General features: G+C 47.0%; 1 pseudogene; it reads right to left on the bottom strand.

The window, feature by feature from the left end:
- Positions 1-14232: 14232 nt before the first annotated feature.
- LOC100050885 (josephin-1 pseudogene) lies at positions 14233-14934 on the bottom strand (annotated as a pseudogene).
- Between the last annotated feature and the right edge of the window lie 4586 nt (positions 14935-19520).

The following is a 19520-nucleotide window of genomic DNA, read 5'->3' as shown; positions in this document are numbered from 1 at the left end:
CTTTCCCAGAGGGGCTGGCCTGGTGGCGCAGCCATTAAGTTTGCACACTCCACTTCAGTGGCCCAGGGTTCGCCAGTTCAGATCCAGGGTGCAGACCTACGCACTGCTTGTCAAGCCATGTTGTGGCAGGCATCCTACATATAAAGAGGAAGAAGATGGGCATGGATGTTAGCTAAGGGTCAGTCTTCCTCAGCAAAAAAAAAAAAAACAAGAGGAGTATTGGCGGCAGATGTTAGCTCAGGGCTAATCTTCCTAAAAATAAAGAAAAGAAAGAGTATTCTTGGGGCTGGCCCCGTGGCCGAGTGGTTAAGTTCTCGCGCTCCACTGCAGGCGGACCAGTGTTTCGTCAGTTCGAATCCTGGGCGCGGACATGGCACTGCTCATCAAACCACGCTGAGGCAGCTTCCCACATACCACAACTAGAAGGACCCACAACGAAGAATGTACAACTATGTGCCGAGGGGCTTTGGGGAGAAAAAGGAAAAAAATAAAATCTTTAAAAAAAAAAAAAGAAAGAGTATTCTTTCCCAGATATCCACATGGCTTGCCCCCTCATCTTCCAGTCTTTATTCAAACGTTAGTTTCAGTAAGATCACCCTATTTAAAATCACAGAGTCCTGTGTCCTGAACTCCCTAGCCTCTTTCCTTAATTTTATTTTTCTTCATAGTACTTATCACTTTTAATATGTAATATAAACTCAACGGGAGCAGGAATTTTTCTCAGTTTTGTTCCCTTCTATATCCGCAGCACCTAGAATAATGAATGGCACATAGTAGACACTAAAGATCTGTCGAATGGATGAGATGGAAAAGAGGAAAGAACAGATAAGAAAGTGTGAAGATCAATCCAACACCTAAATACTAAGATTTCCAGAAAGAACAGGGGGAAAAAATGGAAGGAAGAGCATATTAAAGAAAGTAAACATTTTCTGGTACAAAAGGCCTGAGTTTCAAAATTGAGAGGGCTCAGCACAGTGGATGAAAAATAACGTGGTGCCAGGTACAGCACTGTGAAATTTCAGGACACTTAGGACAAAGAGAAGCTCCTAAAGGTTTCCTCTTAAATAGGTCACATGTGAAGGATTGGACATTGGAATACCAGAGGGGAGGAGACTAGGGAGTAATGCCCTGGAAATTCTAAGGGGGGATGGTTTCCAACCTGGAAATCTATATCTAGCCAAACCATTAATCAACTGTGAGAGTGAAAAAATGATATTTTCGACCTGCAAGCACTCAAAAAAATTTATTTCCCATGTCCTCCTTCTCTGGAAGCCACTAAAGGATGTTCTACGGCAAAACAGAGGAATAAAACAAGAAAAAGGGAGACTTGAGATCCAGAAAGCAGAGCTCCAACCGGAGAAAGAAGCAAAGAGAATTCCCAGGTGACAGTGTGGAGACATTCTAGGGTGACAACTGTGCAGTAGGCCTAAAAACACCCAACCCAGATGAGAACAGGAGGACACAGGAGGACAGAGGCCCCCAGGAAGACTGTTGGCAAGACAAAAAGAAATCTATCTAATGGAATATCTAGTGAGTCTGAAGGAGAGATTTACACTTCCCTAAAGTGTTTGGAAGGGAAAGTCAGTGATAAGAATATAGAAAACTAAGCAAATTTTTTTAAAAAAGGAATTATCCTCAGGGGGTAAAAATGGAATTGTAGTAATCCTACTATATAACATGGCTTGACTGTGAAAAATATTTACAATCACAATAATATAAAAACTGAATATTGTATTTCAATTATACTTCAATAAAAAAATTTAATTAAAGTGATATAATGTAGGCATGGGGAATATAATCAATAATATTGTAATAACTTTGTATGGTGGCAGATGGTAACTAGACTTATCGTGGTGATCTTTTTGTAATGTATTAAAATATTGAATTACTATGTTGTATACCTGAAACTAATATAATATTGCATGTCAATTATGTTTCAATAAAAATATTTTTAATTAGGGGCCAGCCCCGTGGCACAGCAGTTAAGTGTCCATGTTCTACTTCTCGGCGGCCCTGGGTTCGCTGGTTTGGATCCCAGGTGTGGACATGGCACCGCTTGGCCAGCCATGCTGTGGTAGGTGTCCCACATATAAAGTAGAGGAAGATGGGCACGGATGTTAGCTCAGGGCCAGTCTTTCTCAGCGAAAAGAGGAGGATTGGCAGTAGTTAGCTCAGGGCTAATTTTCCTCAAAAATTTTCCCAGAGAGGTAGTGTGTTTTCAATTAAAGAAACATTTATTGCATATCATGCTCAAGGCACCGTAGGGGACACAGGTGAACAGGACAAGATTTCTTTTAAGTTTTAAAAACTGGGACCTAGGGGCTGGCCCCGTGGCCGAGTGGTTAAGTTCACGCACTCCGCTGCAGGCGGCCCAGTGTTTCATTGGTTCGAATCCTGGGTGCGGACATGGCACCGCTCATTGAGCCACGCTGAGGCGGCATCCCACATGCCACAACTAGAAGGACCCACAACGAAGAATATACAACTATGTACCGGGGGGCTTTGGGGAGAAAAAGGAAAAAAAATAAAAACAAAAAACAAAAAACTGGGACCTTAGCATTTCTTTTAAGGTTTGAGAACTGAAACTTGCATATCAGACTCAGCTCTGTCACTAAAAATGGTCCCTATCAATAATACATGAATATAACAATACAGGAGATAATATAATACATGAATATAAAGTACAGGAAATAATAATATGTTCCAGAACTGAAGGACTGAGAGCTGACTCTACACCAGGCACCATGCTAAACACTTTACATGGATTATCAAGTTAATTGTCATTGCCCTGAGAGGCAGGAAATATGATTATCTCCATTTTACAAAAGGGAAAACTGAGGTTTAGAGAGAAGAAACTTGCCCTGGCTCCTGGAGCCATGAAAAGTAGAGCCAGGTTGTATGACCCTGGTAAGTCCCTTAGCACCCAGTTTGTTTCCTTCTCAGTATCTCTGGGAGAATATCACTCACCTCAGAGAGTTTGTAGAAGGATGATGGTAGCTCTTCTCACATGAAGTTCCCGACTGTCCCTGGCTGTCATATTCTTCTGATAAACAATAGCTATTGTTATCACTATTATCATTATTATTAATATGACAGTAGGACTGAAGAGTTTTGATATTGTGTTTTAGGCCATGGGGAGGCATTGTAGGTTTTTGGACGGGGAGTGAGCATGTTCTAGAATCAGAGCTGATTTAAAGCCGGTATTTATAAGTAAAGCTGTACCAGTTATTAAAATGTTGACAAGCTTCCAACCTTTGGTCAAAAGTACTGCCTGTTTACCAAAAGTACTCCCTGAGTATTTCCCCACTTGTGGCAGACGACTACTCAACTCCCAGGACTTCCTTGGGCAACGAAGGGGTAAACTCCTAGCAGAGCAAAGGGCCTCCTGGACAAAGCTCCCCCGGGTCAGTTCCCCCGGAGGGGAGTGCCAGGCCGGCTGGTTCTTCAGTCTTTCTGTTATCATTAACATTTTTCCCTAATCTATTCTGAAAAATTTCATACCTATAGAAAAGTTAAAGAACAGAGCAGTGAATATTCACATACATGTTCAAATGGCAAAAGTGAGACTGACTCTGTGAACCCCCAGCCTGTAGAAGTTTCGGGTCAGTAAGTATGGCTAGAGGGCTATGCAGGAGAAGAAAAATGTCTTTTTCCTCTACTCTTTTAAATACTTGACTGGGACCCCTGCAACAAAGGACAAATTAACAAGAGAAAAGCATGCAAACTTATTTAACATAAGTTTTAAGTGACATGGAAGGCTTCATAAGGAAATGAAGCCCCAAAGAAATGGTGAAATCTGAGTGGTTTTATGCTAGGTTTGATGAAGAGTGGAAAGTTGTGGAAAGATGCGGTAGATGGGGAGAACCTGTCAAGGCCTGTTCATTCAGATTCCTCTCTATGTCCCCTTAGTCTTCAGAGATGAGGATGCTCCTTTCCTCCTAGTATAGGGAGGGCACCTCTCACATGAAGATTTTATGACCTGCTTCAGGGGAATGTCAGAAAGCCCTTCTTGCACATGCCATTTCTCAAATTCCTTCAGCTCGAAATATTCAATGTGTCAAGTACCATCTTTTTTTTTTTTTTGCATGGTTGGGGGTGTTCTTGCTTATCTGTAAAATCAGGCTTTTGTTTCTTTCTCATCATGGAGAGGGGCAATTGGGATGGTGAAACCAAGAGCTGTCTCTTTTTTTAAAAAAAATTAATTTATTTATTTTTTTGAGGAAGATTAGTCCTGAGCTAACATCTGTGCCAATCCTCCTCTTTTTTTCTTTCCCCGAGGAAGACTGGCCCTGAGCTAACATCCATGCCCATCTTCCTCTACTTTATATGTGAGACACCTGCTACAACATGGCTTGACAAGCAGTGCATAGGTCCACACCCAGAATCCGAACCTGCGAACCCAGGACAACTGAAGCAGAATGTGTGAACTTAACCACTGCGCCACAGGGCCAGCCCCCAAGAGCTGTCTCTGGGCCCTGTGGGCCCAGCTGTGTCTCTTGGGGATTCTTGGGTATAATTCGAGGAAGAGCAGATTCCTGGTGGCTGCATGCTACATGAGGGGCTGTCCCTGGGCCCCTCCTACGGCCCCCTCCCACTGCTCCTGCAGGGAAAGGTAAGACCACTTCATACCTTCATCTGGAACTTTCTCTGATAATCCCAAGAATACTGTTAAATAGCCGCCACTGTTATCACAACCATTCTGTGGAAGAGGACACAGAGGCTCAAGCAGGTAGTCACTTGGCCAAGGTCACAGAAATAGTAAGTAACCAGCTGGAACCAGAACCCCGTGTCCTTCCCATCTCATCACTGCTTCTCTTAAACTAGTAACAGTGGCACTTATTAAACATTTTAGTATTTACATGCAATTTGTAGGTATCATTTCATTTAATCTGAAAATAACCCAAATAGCTGGTAGCATAATTATCCTTAGTGGGCCAATGAAGAGGCAAGGCTCAGAGAGGTCACATAATTTGTTCATGGTCACATAGCTAATAAGATTCAGACGTGGTCTGTCCATCTCTGCTCACCCAGAGGAAAGATGGGAACTTGAGTGTGTGATCGGGATAGAATTGAGGCAGTGGGAGAAAAGGCGCCCACGGTATTCGCAATGCGCAAAAGCATTCAAATGAAATTCAAAGGAAAAAAGAAAACGCTGCTGGCCACAGGACTCCCCTATGGTAGGTGGCAAATATGCTAACCCAGCTTCTCGGAGTGCGTTCTTCAGCATATTCCTTTACTCATCAAACATTTATCATGTGCCCAGTCTGAAGCAGCCCTGCTCTGGGTGCTGGAGATACCGAAGTGAGCATGAGGAAAGGCCCTTCATCGAGTTTACGTCTTTTTGGAGTGGAGGGGACAGACAATATGCAAGTAAACAAATGAGATCATTTCAGCTATGGCCAGGTGCAGGGAAGATAACACCCAGGGACGGTGACAGTGACGTGAGAGAGGGTGAGGCTACTTTAAATTCAGAGGCAATCAGGTGACACCTCTGGATGAGGTGACATTTGAGCTGAGAGCTGGGTGTTATAAACTGGGGCAGACGCTCCAGGCAGAGGCACAGGCAGCACAGGAGGCAGGGCGCGTCCCACAGGGCTCTGTACTCGGATGGGCTCCACTCTTGGTTTAATGCTCACTTCCTTCTTTTTCATACCTTTTGGGGCACTTATTATCATATATAAAGTTTAAGATCACTGCAACCAATTCAAAAAATAAAAAATAAAATTTTTTGAGCTAAGAATGGGTGGAGAGTAGGTTGAAAGGGAGCTCATTTCAGAAGGCCGGACAGCAGGGTCAAAGATTAAGCAGACAAGAAACAACACTGGACCGGAAACTGGAATTGATGGGACTGCCTAGCATGGGGCCCAAGGGAAAAGGGGACAGGGAGAGGGTTGGAGGGGAGGTTGTTTACCGTATTCTGTTTTGGGTCTTAGGGACTAAAAGAAAGTCCAACTTGGGGCATTCTTTCATTCCCTGTTAGGTCCCGGCCCAACCGGGAAGTGTGCGAACAGCTCCCAGGGCTGCAATGGGAATGTGTGTGCTGCCACCTACCGTCGTGCTTAGGCAATGCAGGCGCCTTCGTGCCTCCTCGCCCGCCACAGGCAGGTCTCAAACTCCGGGATTTCCAGAATCTCCCTCTCCCAGCAGCCTCCAGCTCTGGGGAGGAGGTCCGTTGGGGCCAATAGGAGTTTAATGCAGCAGTGTTGGGGGAAGGGGTTTTAACCTACACCCCCAAATGTGTGGTCAGACGCCAGAAACTGCTTCAAATCTTCTGAACCCAAATATCTCCCATCCCCACCACAGCCCCTGATACCCCAGGATGTGGAGCCATGGTGGAGGCTATACCTGCCTTCCCTGAGCTGATCACCTCGTGTGGGAGACAATAACTCAACTTGTAAATTATCTGACAAGTAAACACTGCAAGAGAAGTCCCAAGGTGCTGCCACTGAATAGGAGATAATCAGTTCCAGTTCTTGAGTTGGAAAGCTCAAAAGGGGCAGGAAAGGGAGGGGCTGGAGGAGAAGGTGGAATTGGAGGCAGTCCTTGGAGAATGGCTCCACCTTGAGGCCGCAGGGAAGGGAGACTATATACCAAGCAGAGGGAAGGAGAAGACGGTAGGATGTCCACTTCCAGCAGTGATGGGTTAAGTTATTCAGACCAACCCATGCCCTGAAAACAACTGCAAATGTTGTAGAGAAGATTTCTTTAAATCTTCTTAACAATATCACAGATATTTGACAGGAGTTAGGAATTTCCAGGGCAAAAAGGGAAAGTGAGATCTCAGAAAGGCACTGGAAGATGGAGCAGAAGAAATGACCCAGAGTGCAAAAGAGAGGGGCAAAAAGAGAAAAGAGGATGAGAGACACGGAGAATACATGAAAAGTCTAACACAGTTTAATCAGAGTTCTAAAAGGAAAAGACAAGAGTATGTGGCAAGGGCAAGACTTGAAAGATAATGGCTGAGAATTTTCCAGTACTGATGAGGCATCAGTCCACAAGTTTGGAAGCCCAAAGAATCCCAAGCAGGATAAATAAAATAGAATCCACATGTAGATACAGTAGTCCTCCCTTATTCACGGGGAATACATTCCAAGACCCCCAGTGGATGCTTAAAAACGTAGATAGTACCAAACTCTATATAAACTTTTTTTTTCTTATATACACATACCTATGATAAGGTTTAACTTCTCAATTAGGCACAGTAAGAGATTAACAATAACTAATAAGAAAATAGAACAATTATTACCATATACCGTAATAAAAGTTATGCGAATGTGTTCTCTCTCTCTCTCACTCTCTCAAAATATCCTATTGTGCTGTACTCACCCTTCTTCCTGTGATGATGTGAGGTGATACAATGCCTATGTGATGAAATGAAGTGAAGTGAATGATGTAGGCATTGCGACACAGTGTTATTTTCAGACCCAGTTGACCGCGGGCAACTGAAACCGCGGAAAGAGAAACCACAGATAAGAGGGGACTACTGTACATCACAATGAAACTTCAGAATGCCACATATAGAAGGAAAATCTTAAAAGAAGCCTTCTCAACAGCAATAATGGAAGCCAGAAGACAGTAGAATGATATCTTGAAGCTGCTAAAAGAAAATAACTTCTGACCTACAGTTCAAGAGTGAATTTTCAAACATGTAAAAACTAAAAATGTTTGCCATTAGCAGTCTCACTGAAGGAAATTCTAAAGGATGCAATTCAGGCAGAAGGAAAGCGATCCCAGATGGAATGTCTGAGATGCAAGAAGAAATGAAGACTTGTACACAAATGTTCATAGCAGCATTAATCATATTACCAAAAAGTGGAAGTAACCCAAATGTCCATCAACAGATGAATGGATAAACAACATCTGGTGTATCCATACAATGGAATATTATTCAGTCATAAAAAGGAATGAAGTACTGACACATGTTACAACATGGATGAACCTTGAAAACAGCACGTTAAATGAAAGAAACCAGACACAAAAGGCAACATATTGTGTGATTCTGTTTATATGAAATGTCCAGAATAGGCAAATCCATAGAAACAGGAGGTAGATTAGTGGTTGCCAGGGGCCAGAGGGAGAAAGGACTGGGGGGTGCCTGCTGGTGAGTACAGGATTTCTTTTGGGGGTGATGAAAATGCTATGGGATCATGTAGTGGTGATGGTTGTACAACCCTGTGAATACACCAAAAACCACTGACTTGTACACTTAAAATGGTGAATTATATCTCAATAAAAAAAGTAAAATAATTCTAAAAAGAAATGAAGAGTAAAGTTATGTACGTAAATCTAAGCAAGCATTGATTATATAGACAAAAATAATAATGTCCAGCGAGGTTAAAAAAGAGAATTCAAATGTCCAACATAAAGGATAAATGAAGTTAAAGTATCCTATGGTCCAGGAGGAAGGTACGTAAAGGTAGTGATTAACTTTAGACTTTGATGCACACTGTAGCTTTTAGGGTGTGGGCCCAAACAATATGCCCTGTATGCAAATACAGGATATAATTTGTAGGGCAGTCCAGTCAAATCTATAGTCACATGCCACATAACAACGTCTCAGTCAATGACAGACCACATATACGACGGAGGTCCCATAAGATGAGTACCACGTAGCCTAGGTATGTAGTAGGCTCCACCATCTAGGTTTGGGTAAGTGCACTCTGATGTTCACACAATGATGAAATCACCTAACAATGCATTTCTCAGAATGCATCCCTGTCGCTAAGTGACACATGGCTGTATTCACAATAACACCTGGCTGACTAGGACTCGTGTTACCGGATGAAGCAGACAGAGATTGGAGGAATCACAACCAGGACCTTAAGTGTTGTCTGATTCAGCCCACTCTTTTCACACGTCCATTTCTGTCATTTTCAGGTATGTGTTGTTTCCTCCTAGGTGCCAGGCTTGGTGCTAGGTGCTGGAGCCACAGGGAGCATAGTCGCTGCTTTCGTGGAACTGCATATCCAGAAGAGGAGACTGGAGACGTGAAGCAGAGCCCAGCCACACAGGGACCGGTAAGTCAGACCAAGGAGCTCGCCGTTCATGCCGAGAGCTGTGGAAAGTCAGTGAAAAGTTTTCAGGAGCAATTGATGTGATGATTCCAGCTGCTGTGCAGAATGGATTGGAAGGAGACAGGAGTGGAAGCAGAGAGCTACTGCAGAGATCTCACTGAAAGACAGTGAGGATGGAGCGTGGTGGGCAGATGTGAGAGTGAATGGAGAAGACTGGAAGTGAGGGTGTGAGAAGGGAGGAGTCCACGAAACAGAGAGGCAGAGGTCCAGAGATTTGCCAGGGTCCTCAGAGAGCTGATGGCTGAGCCAAGGCTGAGACCAGACGAGGGTCTTTTCACCACATTGTGTTTGAGACATGCTGACACTCAAGTGGAAATACAGGCAGATGAGAACCAGACAGTCTGGAGCCAGGAGGCCTGGATTTGGCATCCTCAGCCTGCATGTGACGGAGGAAGCTACGAGAGCCCAAGTTCTCTGGGGAAAGAATGTGAGGAAAAGATGGGAACCTTAGCACACACCTGAGCTAGCACGTGGAAGTGGAAACAGCAAGGAGCGGAGCACAGGACTTCCAGCAGAGCTGTTAACTGCCACCAGCTTTACCACTGCGTGATCCTGGGCCTCTCCCTAACCTCTCTGGGCCTTAGCTTCTGTGCTGGACAGACTCTAAGATGTCCCTATCTCCTGGTGTTCACACAATTGTGTGATCCCCTTCCCTTGATTGCAAGGAGGACCCATGACTTGTTTCTTTCTTTCTTTCTTTTTTTTTTTGTGAGGAAGATTAGCCCTGAGCTAACATCTGCTGCCAATCCTCCTGTTTTTGCTGAGGAAGACTGGCCCTGAGCTAACATCCGTGCCCATCTTCCTCTACTTTATATGTGTGGGATGCCTACCACAGCATGGCTTGCCAAGCGGTGCCATGCCTGCACCCGGGATCTGAACCGGCAAACCCCGGGCCGCCGAAGAGGAATGTGTGAACTTAACCAGTGCGCCACCGGGCCGGCCCCCCCATGACTTGTTTCTAATCAGCAGAAGATGGCAGAGGGGATGATGGGATGTCACCTCCATGATTGCATTATATTATATGACTCCTTCTTGCTAGCCAGCTCGTTCTGGAGATGCTCCTTGTTGGCTTAGTAAAGCTAGCAGCTACGTTAGGTGTGATGGTGAGTGTTACGTGTTAATGTGGCTAGACTAGAGTGCCCAGTTATTCAATAACACGCTTGTCTAGGTGTTGCTGTGGAGGGATTTTGTTGACATGTTAATATCTGCAAACCGTTGACGTGAAGTAAAGGAGGTTACCTACATACTTTGGAGACGTTGCGGGTTCAGTTCCAGACCACCGCAGTAAAGTGAATATTGCAATAAAGGGAATCACGAATGTTTTGGTTTCCCAGTGCATATAAAAGTTATGTTTGCACTATACTGTGGTCTATTAAGTGTGCAATAGTATTATGTCTGAAAAAACAATGTATATACTTTAATTAAAAAATACTTGGGGGGCCGACCCGGTGGCGCAGCGGTTAAGTGCACACGTTCCGCTTCGGCAGCCTGGGGTTCACTGGTTCAGATCCCGGGTGCGGACATGGGACCGCTTGGCACGCCATGCTGTGGTAGGCATCCCACATATAAAGTAGAGGAAGATGGGCATGGATGTTAGCTCAGGGCCAGTCTTCCTCAGCAAAAAGAGGAGGATTGGCAGCAGTTAGCTCAGGGCTAATCTTCCTCAAAAAACAAAACAAAGCAAAACAAAACTTGGGGCTGGCCCCGTGGCATAGTGGTTAAGTTTGTGTGCTCCACTTTGGTGGCCCAGGGTTTGCTGGTTCGGATCCCAGGTGTGGACTGCTTATCAAGCCATCCTGTGGCAGGTGTCCCATATATAAAACAGAGGAAGATGGGCATGGATGTTAGCTCAGGGCCAGTCTTCCTCAGCAAAAAGAGGAGGATTGGCAGCAGTTAGCTCAGGGCTAATCTTCCTCAAAAAACAAAACAAAGCAAAACAAAACTTGGGGCTGGCCCCGTGGCATAGTGGTTAAGTTTGTGTGCTCCACTTTGGTGGCCCAGGGTTTGCTGGTTCGGATCCCAGGTGTGGACTGCTTATCAAGCCATCCTGTGGCAGGTGTCCCATATATAAAACAGAGGAAGATGGGCATGGATGTTAGCTCAGGGCCAATCTTCCTCAGCAAAAAGAGACGGATTGGCAATAAATACTAGCTCAGGGCTAATCTTCTTCAAAAAAAACTTTATTGCTGAAAAATGCTAACTATCATCTGAGCCTGCAGCAAGTCGTAATCTTTTTGCTGGCGGAGCGTCTTGTAAAAAAACACAATATCTGCAAAGCACAATAAAGTCACAGACAATAAAATGAGGTTTGTTTGTATTCTTGGTAATGTGAGTGGGCCTCTTCCAACACTTGAAGGGCCTTAAGAACAAAACCAAATCTTCCCTGAGGAAGAAAGAAGAAATTCTGCTTCAAGACTGCAGCTTCAGCTCCTGCCTGAGAGTTTCCAGCCCGCCCGTCTGCCCTACGGACTTCAGACTTGTCGGCCCCCACAACTGTGTAAGCCAGTTCTTTGGAATAAGCATCTTTATACACACACAAACACCCACACACACATCGTACTGCTGCTGTTTCTCTGGAGGACTCCACCTGAAACAATGGGAAAGCTATGTGGAAAGGAATGGCCTTTAGCCAACAGTGAGCGAGAAGCCTCTACCCACAAGGAAATGAATTCTGCCAACAATCTGATCGATTCGGAAACAGATTTTTCTCCAGTTAGACCTTCAGATGAGAACACAGTCCAGTTGACACCTTGTTGTTGTTGTTTTTAATGTATGGTGGGGCCAGCCCCGTGGCTGAGTCATTGAGCTCACGCGCTCTCCTTCGGCGGCCCAGGGTTTCGCCCGTTCGGATCCCGGGTGTGGACATGGCACCGCTCATCAGGCCATGCTGAGCCGGTGTCCCACAACCAGAAGGACCCACAACTAGAATATACAACTATGTACTTGAGGGCTTTGTGGAAAAGAAGAAAAAAAAGAAAGATTGGCAACAGATGTTAGCTCAGGTGCCAATCTTTAAAAAAAAAAAAACTTCAATGTATGGAGTTTTCCATTTTTAATATTTGGTTAAACAAAATACATCTTTGGTAAACAAACCCAGCAAAAGGCCAACAAAAAAGGGAATATAAGCAAGAAAAGCAAAAAGCCTAGGGTCACCCCTTCCTGGGCATCAGGGTCAGGCCTGCCCCTTCCTCAAAGGAAGTGGGGCTTTCTGCCCTTGGGCATCAGCGTGGGTCCCTGTTCCTAAGCCCCAGAATTGGATATGAATGGAGAAACCAGCCCTGAAATGTTTAAGCGTCTTTGCATATCCCACTGGCTCATAGACTCCCGGGGCATGGGGACTCCCCTGAAGTGCCATTTGCACGGGCCCAAGCCAATTGGTGGACAGGAGTTTCCTCCTCTTACTGGGAAATGGCTTCCTATCACTGACAGTGCCAACGGCCCCAAGGTCCTGCTTGTGACAGTCAGCAACGTTGGCTGTGACTTCTGGCTGGTGGTGGCTGGAATGTCCCTGTGTAGAGGTAAAGAGCTCCCTGTGGTGCCGAGCAGGTCTGGTGTAGAAAATGGTGCAGAAGAGACTGCGGCCAGCTGCTGAGAGGGTGTAATGCAGTAGCTGTTTGGTGGCCTGTTACTCAGCACAAAAAACCGGCCTTGTTGGATTGAAGATACATGTGCAGAAGTGCTGGTGTGAACGCGCACTCCTGTCACAGTGGGGAGGAAGACTCAGCTGCATGCCGGTAAGCTTGCTCAGGTTGACATGCAAGCCCCAGGCTGGCTCTGCTGCTGGAGAGAAGACTGGCCAGTGGGGCAGCTCTCAGACCTGCCAAGGCCATTGATGTGTAAGCGCTAGATAGGCCATCCCTACCTGCCCACTCGCCTGGAGGCAACCACAACCACTTTGGTGACACACAGTGTGGTGTGACACTTATTCCCCTTCCTTCTCTCATTTTCCAAAGTTATGGGAGAAAAGTGGCCTACAACTATTTAAAGAGGTAGGGGTGGGTCAATTCTCAGTCCATTTGTAAAGGAATCTACAGAAAGATGACAAACCCAGGTCCTATAACATAATGCACATAACCACCCAACTGGAGGGCTCTGCTTCTTGTCACTATAGTGACTCTGAGCCTAGGACTTCTACCAGTTCAGACTGTTCTTAATCTCTGAGAAGCTTATCCTCACAATACTTTCCTGACCCAACTCCGTCTCAAACTAGTGGAATTTGATGTCGAAGGCAGACTTATTTTTTCCTGATTTTGCCAGAGACGGTCAACTTGGAAAACTGCCCTTTTGCCTGTCTTATGCCCCAGAGCCTCCGAAATCAACGCAGTGAAGTGGCAGGGACAACGCTGGTGTAAGGCAGACAGGCTGCCCATGCCTGCCCCAGTCTGGCTTTGGCCAAGTCCTCTTAAGTATCTAGCTTACCTTGTCACACTAGAATATTGCAGGGTTCAACCACTGGGTGTGGAATATTAGATAACTTTTCATTAAAAAACTCCAAGGATGGCCATAAACCACCCTTAAAAATGGGGTTGGGGGGCTAGCCCAGTGGCATAGTGATTAAGTTAGAGCACTCCACTTCAGCAGCCCAGAGTTCATGGGTTCGGATCCCAGGCGTGGACCTACACACCGCTCATCAAGCCATGCTGTGGTGGTGTCCCACATGTAAAATAGAGGAAGATTGGCACAGATGTTAGCTGAGGGCCAATCTTCCTCACAAAAAAAAGGGGGGGGGGAGTAAAGGGTGGCATTAAGGGTTGGAGATGTCACACTGTACCGCTGCTGGGGTTTTAGAGATGGCTTCCTGAGAGGCCCTTTTGCTCTGGGTCTTTCAAGGCAGTCACACCGCTTTCCATGTACTATGTCTTCAGACCCGCTGGTTGCCAGGAAAGGGGAAGTGGAGGCAGCATCTCCAGGTGAGTCAGAGCAGCAACGAACTTCTGCAGAGCCTCAGTCAAGTCTTCCTGGGAAAGGGGAAAATATGCTAGGACCCACCTTTCTTTCTCCTCTCTTAAGTAAACAAGGGTCTTCCATTGTTTGCCCTAAGTGCACAGAGCTCCTGCTTTCCTTTCCCAGGAATGAGCAATTCTGGTTGGTTCTTCTAACAGTCACACATCTACCCTATTGCACTGTCAAATCTGAGGGGGAAATTTGATGAGATGTTTGGGGAAGTGGCAAGGACAGACACACTGTACAGGCCACAGCATATCACGGGGGGTCTAGGGGCTGACGGGAGGGAGGCTGGGAGGGTAGAACCGTGTTACACATCAGTCCTCCAACTCTGATGGGCTTCCACCTCTTCTGTTACCACCAGCAGCAATTCATAGTTCTTTCCTTGCAAATGGTGTTCTAGAAATTTCCTGGGCTCGCTCTCGCCTCCGGTCCACTTGGGCACCTTCCGTTTGGAGTTGAGGTTGTAGTAGGCACCTCCCACCTCTTGAGCACAGATCCAGTGCTGCCTTTGGAGAGGCAACTTCCGGGGAGCCCAGCACGGGCTGGAGGGCAGATTCATGACGAAGCCCACGACATTAGCCAGAGCAATGGCACTGACATCCCTGCGTTTGTCCCACCACACAGCTTCATAGCCTTTGGTCTGAAGTGCTGCCATGATGATGTTCACATCATAGTTCCCATCTCCCAGCATGCTCTTGTTGTGGGGGGCTCACCGCGGTGTTTGGTGACAACCTCTGGCAAATCTCTTGGAGCGTTTCCCGGGTGAAGGCATTGTCCTGGAAGATGTTACTGAGGGCACGTGGGGCACAAAGTTTCCCTGTGCTGTTTCTCATGGTAGATTTGGGGGGGCTGCCTGGGGCAGCTCCAACAGTTCAGGTTTGGCCTTGTCTCCTTTTCATGGCCTGCAACTCATGTTTTTCATTTTAGTTCCAGAGAGAGCTAAAAACACCCCACCCCACCCCCTCCTGAGGAAGACTATAAGCTTCTCAGTCTTTTCAGGATTCCCGAGGTCCACCTTATTTTCTTCTGTCCATGATTTACGCTTTGTCACGGGGAGAAAAGACCGGAACCAAAAGGGGAAAAAATCCACCTCTTTGTTCTTCTCAATAGAAAAATAACTTTTGGACTAGTGTATTTGGCCACCACTGTCAAATTGCAGAATTTTAAAAAGTCATATAAAACCTAAGACCTTATTTACCTTCTCCCCTCCCCCAAAACACAGTTTTCTTGCTGTAGTTTCCTCCCTGCAAATGACAACCAGGCCTCAAGGCAAGAGGACCGAATGGACTCGGTCACATCACTCCTTTTCCATTTCTTTTGAACCACAATGCCACTTAGGAGACAAGGCCTAGCAGCTAGAGAAGGCCGGCCAGTGAGGGATGGCGCCCTTGGGGGCGGCTCCCCTTCCTGTTTCTCCATCCTCTCGGTGGCACTGTGGGACCCTGCAGGGGGCGGCTCCCTCGGAAGGCGCCACCTCTCACCCTTCTGCCGCCGCCCTGGACCTCGGCTGCCACCTGGGCGCACTCGGTGAGCGAGCACACACCTGAGCCTGTCACAGCTGACACCTTGGTTGCAGCCTTGCAAGACCTTGCACAGTGACCCCACTAAGCCGTGCCTGGACATCTAACCCATAGAAACTATGAAATGAGAAATGTGTGTGTTTTTAAAGCCATTAAGTTTGTGGTGACTTGTTATGAGGTAACAGAAAATGAATACACCTCCCCATCTGTAAAAGGGGGAAAATAATAGCAGTCACCTCGAAGGGCCACTATGGGGCTTCAATGAGATAATCCAACAGTGTGCTTAGCACAGTGGCTGGCATGGATTTAGGGCACAAAGAAATCAATAAATATTAGCCCTGATTTTAAAAAATTATTCAGCATTGGTCAGAGAATCAGAAACAGAACTAGGAAGGTCCAGGTTCATGGAGCACTTGGACTCGCCCTGTCTCACGGAGCGGGGGAAATGGTCTTATTTCGAGAAGCGAAGCGGTAGTTAGCCTGGAGGTTCAGTGGACACACACTGCAGCCAGACTGCCCAGTTCAGTCTGGCTCTGCCATCTGTCAGCTGTGTCACATTAGGCAGGTGACTTAAATGTCTCTGTCTCAGTTTCCTCATCTGTAAAATAATAAAAGAATAGCACCCCACACACAGTAGGGCTACATAAGTGTCAGCTACTATTATTATTATTGTTTGCCTCTAACTCGTAGCCCTATAACTCTCAAGGATTACAAGGTGAAATTAATATAGTATACATTTATCCATATCAACTGAGCAAATAAAGATGATCTGATAGGCAACTGCACTTCCGGGGTTGCTCATTTTGCATAAGCTTCCTACATTCTTGTCAAGGGATTCCGATTGTGTGATCTCCTCAGGAATGTCTGGGGAATGGGAAGGACCGGATCTGGCACAGTACTTTCCCTGTACAGAATTTTGTCACCCCTTCCCCAGAGCTCCAGCGCCACTCACTCTTGCTGCCGCCCCAGGTCCCCACATCCAGCAGAGGGCGCTGTGGCCTCAAAATGCAGCGGCAGATGCTCCTCTCTCGACCGAGGCCCGCCGCTAGGAGGGAGGGTACCTGCAAGGAGGGAGAGCCTGCCTCCAAATAGACCCATTGTTCCAACTAGTCCCTTTCTCCCGCCCTCAGCAAACTCCGATCACCCGCGGCCGGCTGGTTTTCCAAACCTCACCCTGCTGCGGAAAGCATTTTCTGAACGCTCCAGCGCTCCAAACCTCCCTTCTTTGAACCTCAGAAGCTTCATTTCAGCAATGAATCATCCTGCCTTATGCTGCTCTGTTACTGTTTCCAAATTCCATGGCAGCACAGCTGTAAACCTCCGTCTGGCCCTCTGTGGAGCCTTCTGCCAGCCACCCACAGCCTTCTCTTCTTCAGTCCTGTTCCAACTTCTCCAGACAAAACTCACTCACCCCACCCAGCTTACTTCCGCCTCAATCTGCTGCTGGGCAAGGACTATTTCTTTCATTCAATCTTTTAGCTAACAATTGTTTGGGGCCAAGGTTAGCATCATGCAGAGATGAAGACAGCCAACCTTTATTGAGCACCTACTGTGTGCCAGATGTTCTAAGCACTTCCCATAATCCCGACAACAACTCGATGAGGCTTGTTAGACCCATTTTACAGATGAGACAGGAAGGCACAGGATAGTTAAGGGACATGTCTGATGTCACACAGCTAGTGGTTGAGCTACTATTCAAACCCAAGCAGTCTGGTTCCAACAACTGAGCTTCTTAACCACGATGCTGTCTGGACTTTTAGTATAGAAGTGGGGCTCCATCCCTCATCTCTAGAACTGTGTTGTCCAGTATGGTGACCACTGGCCGCACAACCATTGAGCACATGGCCAATCCAAATTGAGTTGTGCTGTAAGTGTAAAATATGCGCTGAATTCTAAAGACTTAGTTTGAAAAAATATGTATAAATATAGTATAGTGTTAATAATTCTTATATTGATTACATATGGAAATGATGACATTTTGAACATACTGATTTAAATAAAATATATTATTAAAATTAATTTCACCTGTTTCTTTTTACTTTTTTAAATGTGGCTACTAGAATAGTTTTAACAGCATAGGTGGCTCACCTTCTATTTCTGTGGGGCGGAGTTCTTGGAGCTCTCAGCCCAGAAGAAAGAGAGACAGGATCTCAACTCTAAAACAAGGGAAAATGTGTTTTGTGTTCTGAGAAGCGAGAACACAGTGGTGTAGGAGCCGGGGGAGACTTTGAGCACGGAGGCAGCTGCGAGTCACTTTCAAAGGTCTGCAGGATTCCATCCTGGAGAAAAGAGCAGTGGGGACAGCAAAGGTCAGAGCGGGAAAGCAGAGGAAACCAGGTCAAGCCAGGAGGCTGGGGCATCTAGTGCTCCCGGGATAAGTAGAGGGAGCCAAGGCCCGTAGACCTCAGACTGCGGGGGCTCTGACTGTGGGGCCAAAGGCTCTTGGCAGGATGGAGCTCCAGACACCGAAGGCTGGGGAGGGCTGGAAGGACTGGGGAAATTGCCAGCTCCGGCAGGGATGGGAGAGGGGGCGTGGCAGTGAGAGGTAGGCCCTTCCTCCTCCTTCCTCTGCCCCACTTTCCCCAGATCCTCCCTCCTCGCTGCTCCTGGAGGGGAGTGCAGTGAACAAGCTCCTCAGAGGAGGTTGGCTGTGGGAGGATGGCTCTTGAGGAGCATTTCCTGACTTTGGTTCACAACTGCTTCCTGCCTAGAGCTCCAAACACTTGACCCCCATTAAATTCCTTCCTCCCAAGGGAGGTGGGTGGCCGTGAGGGCCTTTGCAGGTCCAGAGACCCAAGCACCTCAGCAGCAAAAGAAGGAGGATCCCAGGTGTCCAGATGCCCAGCCTCGCCAGGCCCTTCTGAGGACCTAGAATCCAGGCCTCACAGTCAAACTCCCCGCGGGACAGATTTTGGAGGCCAGAGGGACTGACCATGCTTCTCTCCCCTGGGGCAAGGACCTGCCTTTCCTTCCTTTTGGCCTATTTACCCTCTTGGGCTCCTCAACTCTGGTGGGAACTCACATCCCTTCTTCATTTATGGGACACTTTTTCTTCTCAAACACAGGTTGATGGGCTTCTTAAGGCAAAGGGGGGCTATGTACAAATTCCACGGGAAATAGGCCTAAGCGATTCCTTCCCTCGAACCACCTGGGGCCTCCGTGTGATCTGGTTTCCTCCCTGGTTCTGATGTAAGGCTCCAAAGATGTGAGTTTTGAGAACCCATTGAAGGTTGGTAAAAGGGGCCAGATCTTTCTTTCTTTCTTCCCAAGCCTAAACCACGGCCCAAACGTTTGCATGAGTAGCGTAATATCAGTGTTTAAAATGGGGAGAGGATGACCCCAAAGAACCCAGCTCATCTCAGCTCACTCATGAACCTCCTGCTCTGCCTCTGCATCACCCCTGTCCTATTCCTTTCATAAATCCTGAAGACCCCTAGGAGATGCCCGGTCCCCCGCCCCCCCGCCAAGACACACACCAGCCAGGAATCCCTGACTCCTCCCAAAAAGCTGCCCTGGGCGGGCAGGGGCAGAGATGAGCCCAGGGGAGCCGTAGTCCCTTAACCTTGCCTTGTTCCTTGGGGGCCAGCTGACCCACAGTGTTGGACATCTCGTCCCACCCGCCACATACCCTTTAAAGCCAGGGCAGAATTCCCTTAGAGGATGGGGAAAGGAAGGCCCGGTGAGCGTAGGGAGGGACAAGCACAGATCTAGCAGGATATTCCCACCCGAGGCCGGCTCCGGAGCCCCCACTGCGCCTAGGGCTCCCCCTAGTGGCGACAGAAGAAGCCTATAAGAGTCTTGGACAGAAGCGAGCAGAGGACCCTGGAGGAAACCACTAATGGCGTTAAACGGCTTGGAGACCTCTCCCCAACCCCTCCCTCTCTCATACTCCCACCCCACCCTCCGCGGGGACTAGACACCAAGGAGTGGATTTGTGTGAGCCTAAAAGGGGCCGTGGGATTCTTTCTCCTCTTCCGTT

The sequence above is a fragment of the Equus caballus genome, chromosome 11, assembly GCF_041296265.1.
Source record: "Equus caballus isolate H_3958 breed thoroughbred chromosome 11, TB-T2T, whole genome shotgun sequence".
Taxonomy (NCBI): Eukaryota; Metazoa; Chordata; class Mammalia; order Perissodactyla; family Equidae; genus Equus; species Equus caballus.
The sequence above is the reverse complement of the archived record's forward strand: the minus strand, read 5'-3'. Positions and strand labels throughout refer to the sequence as shown.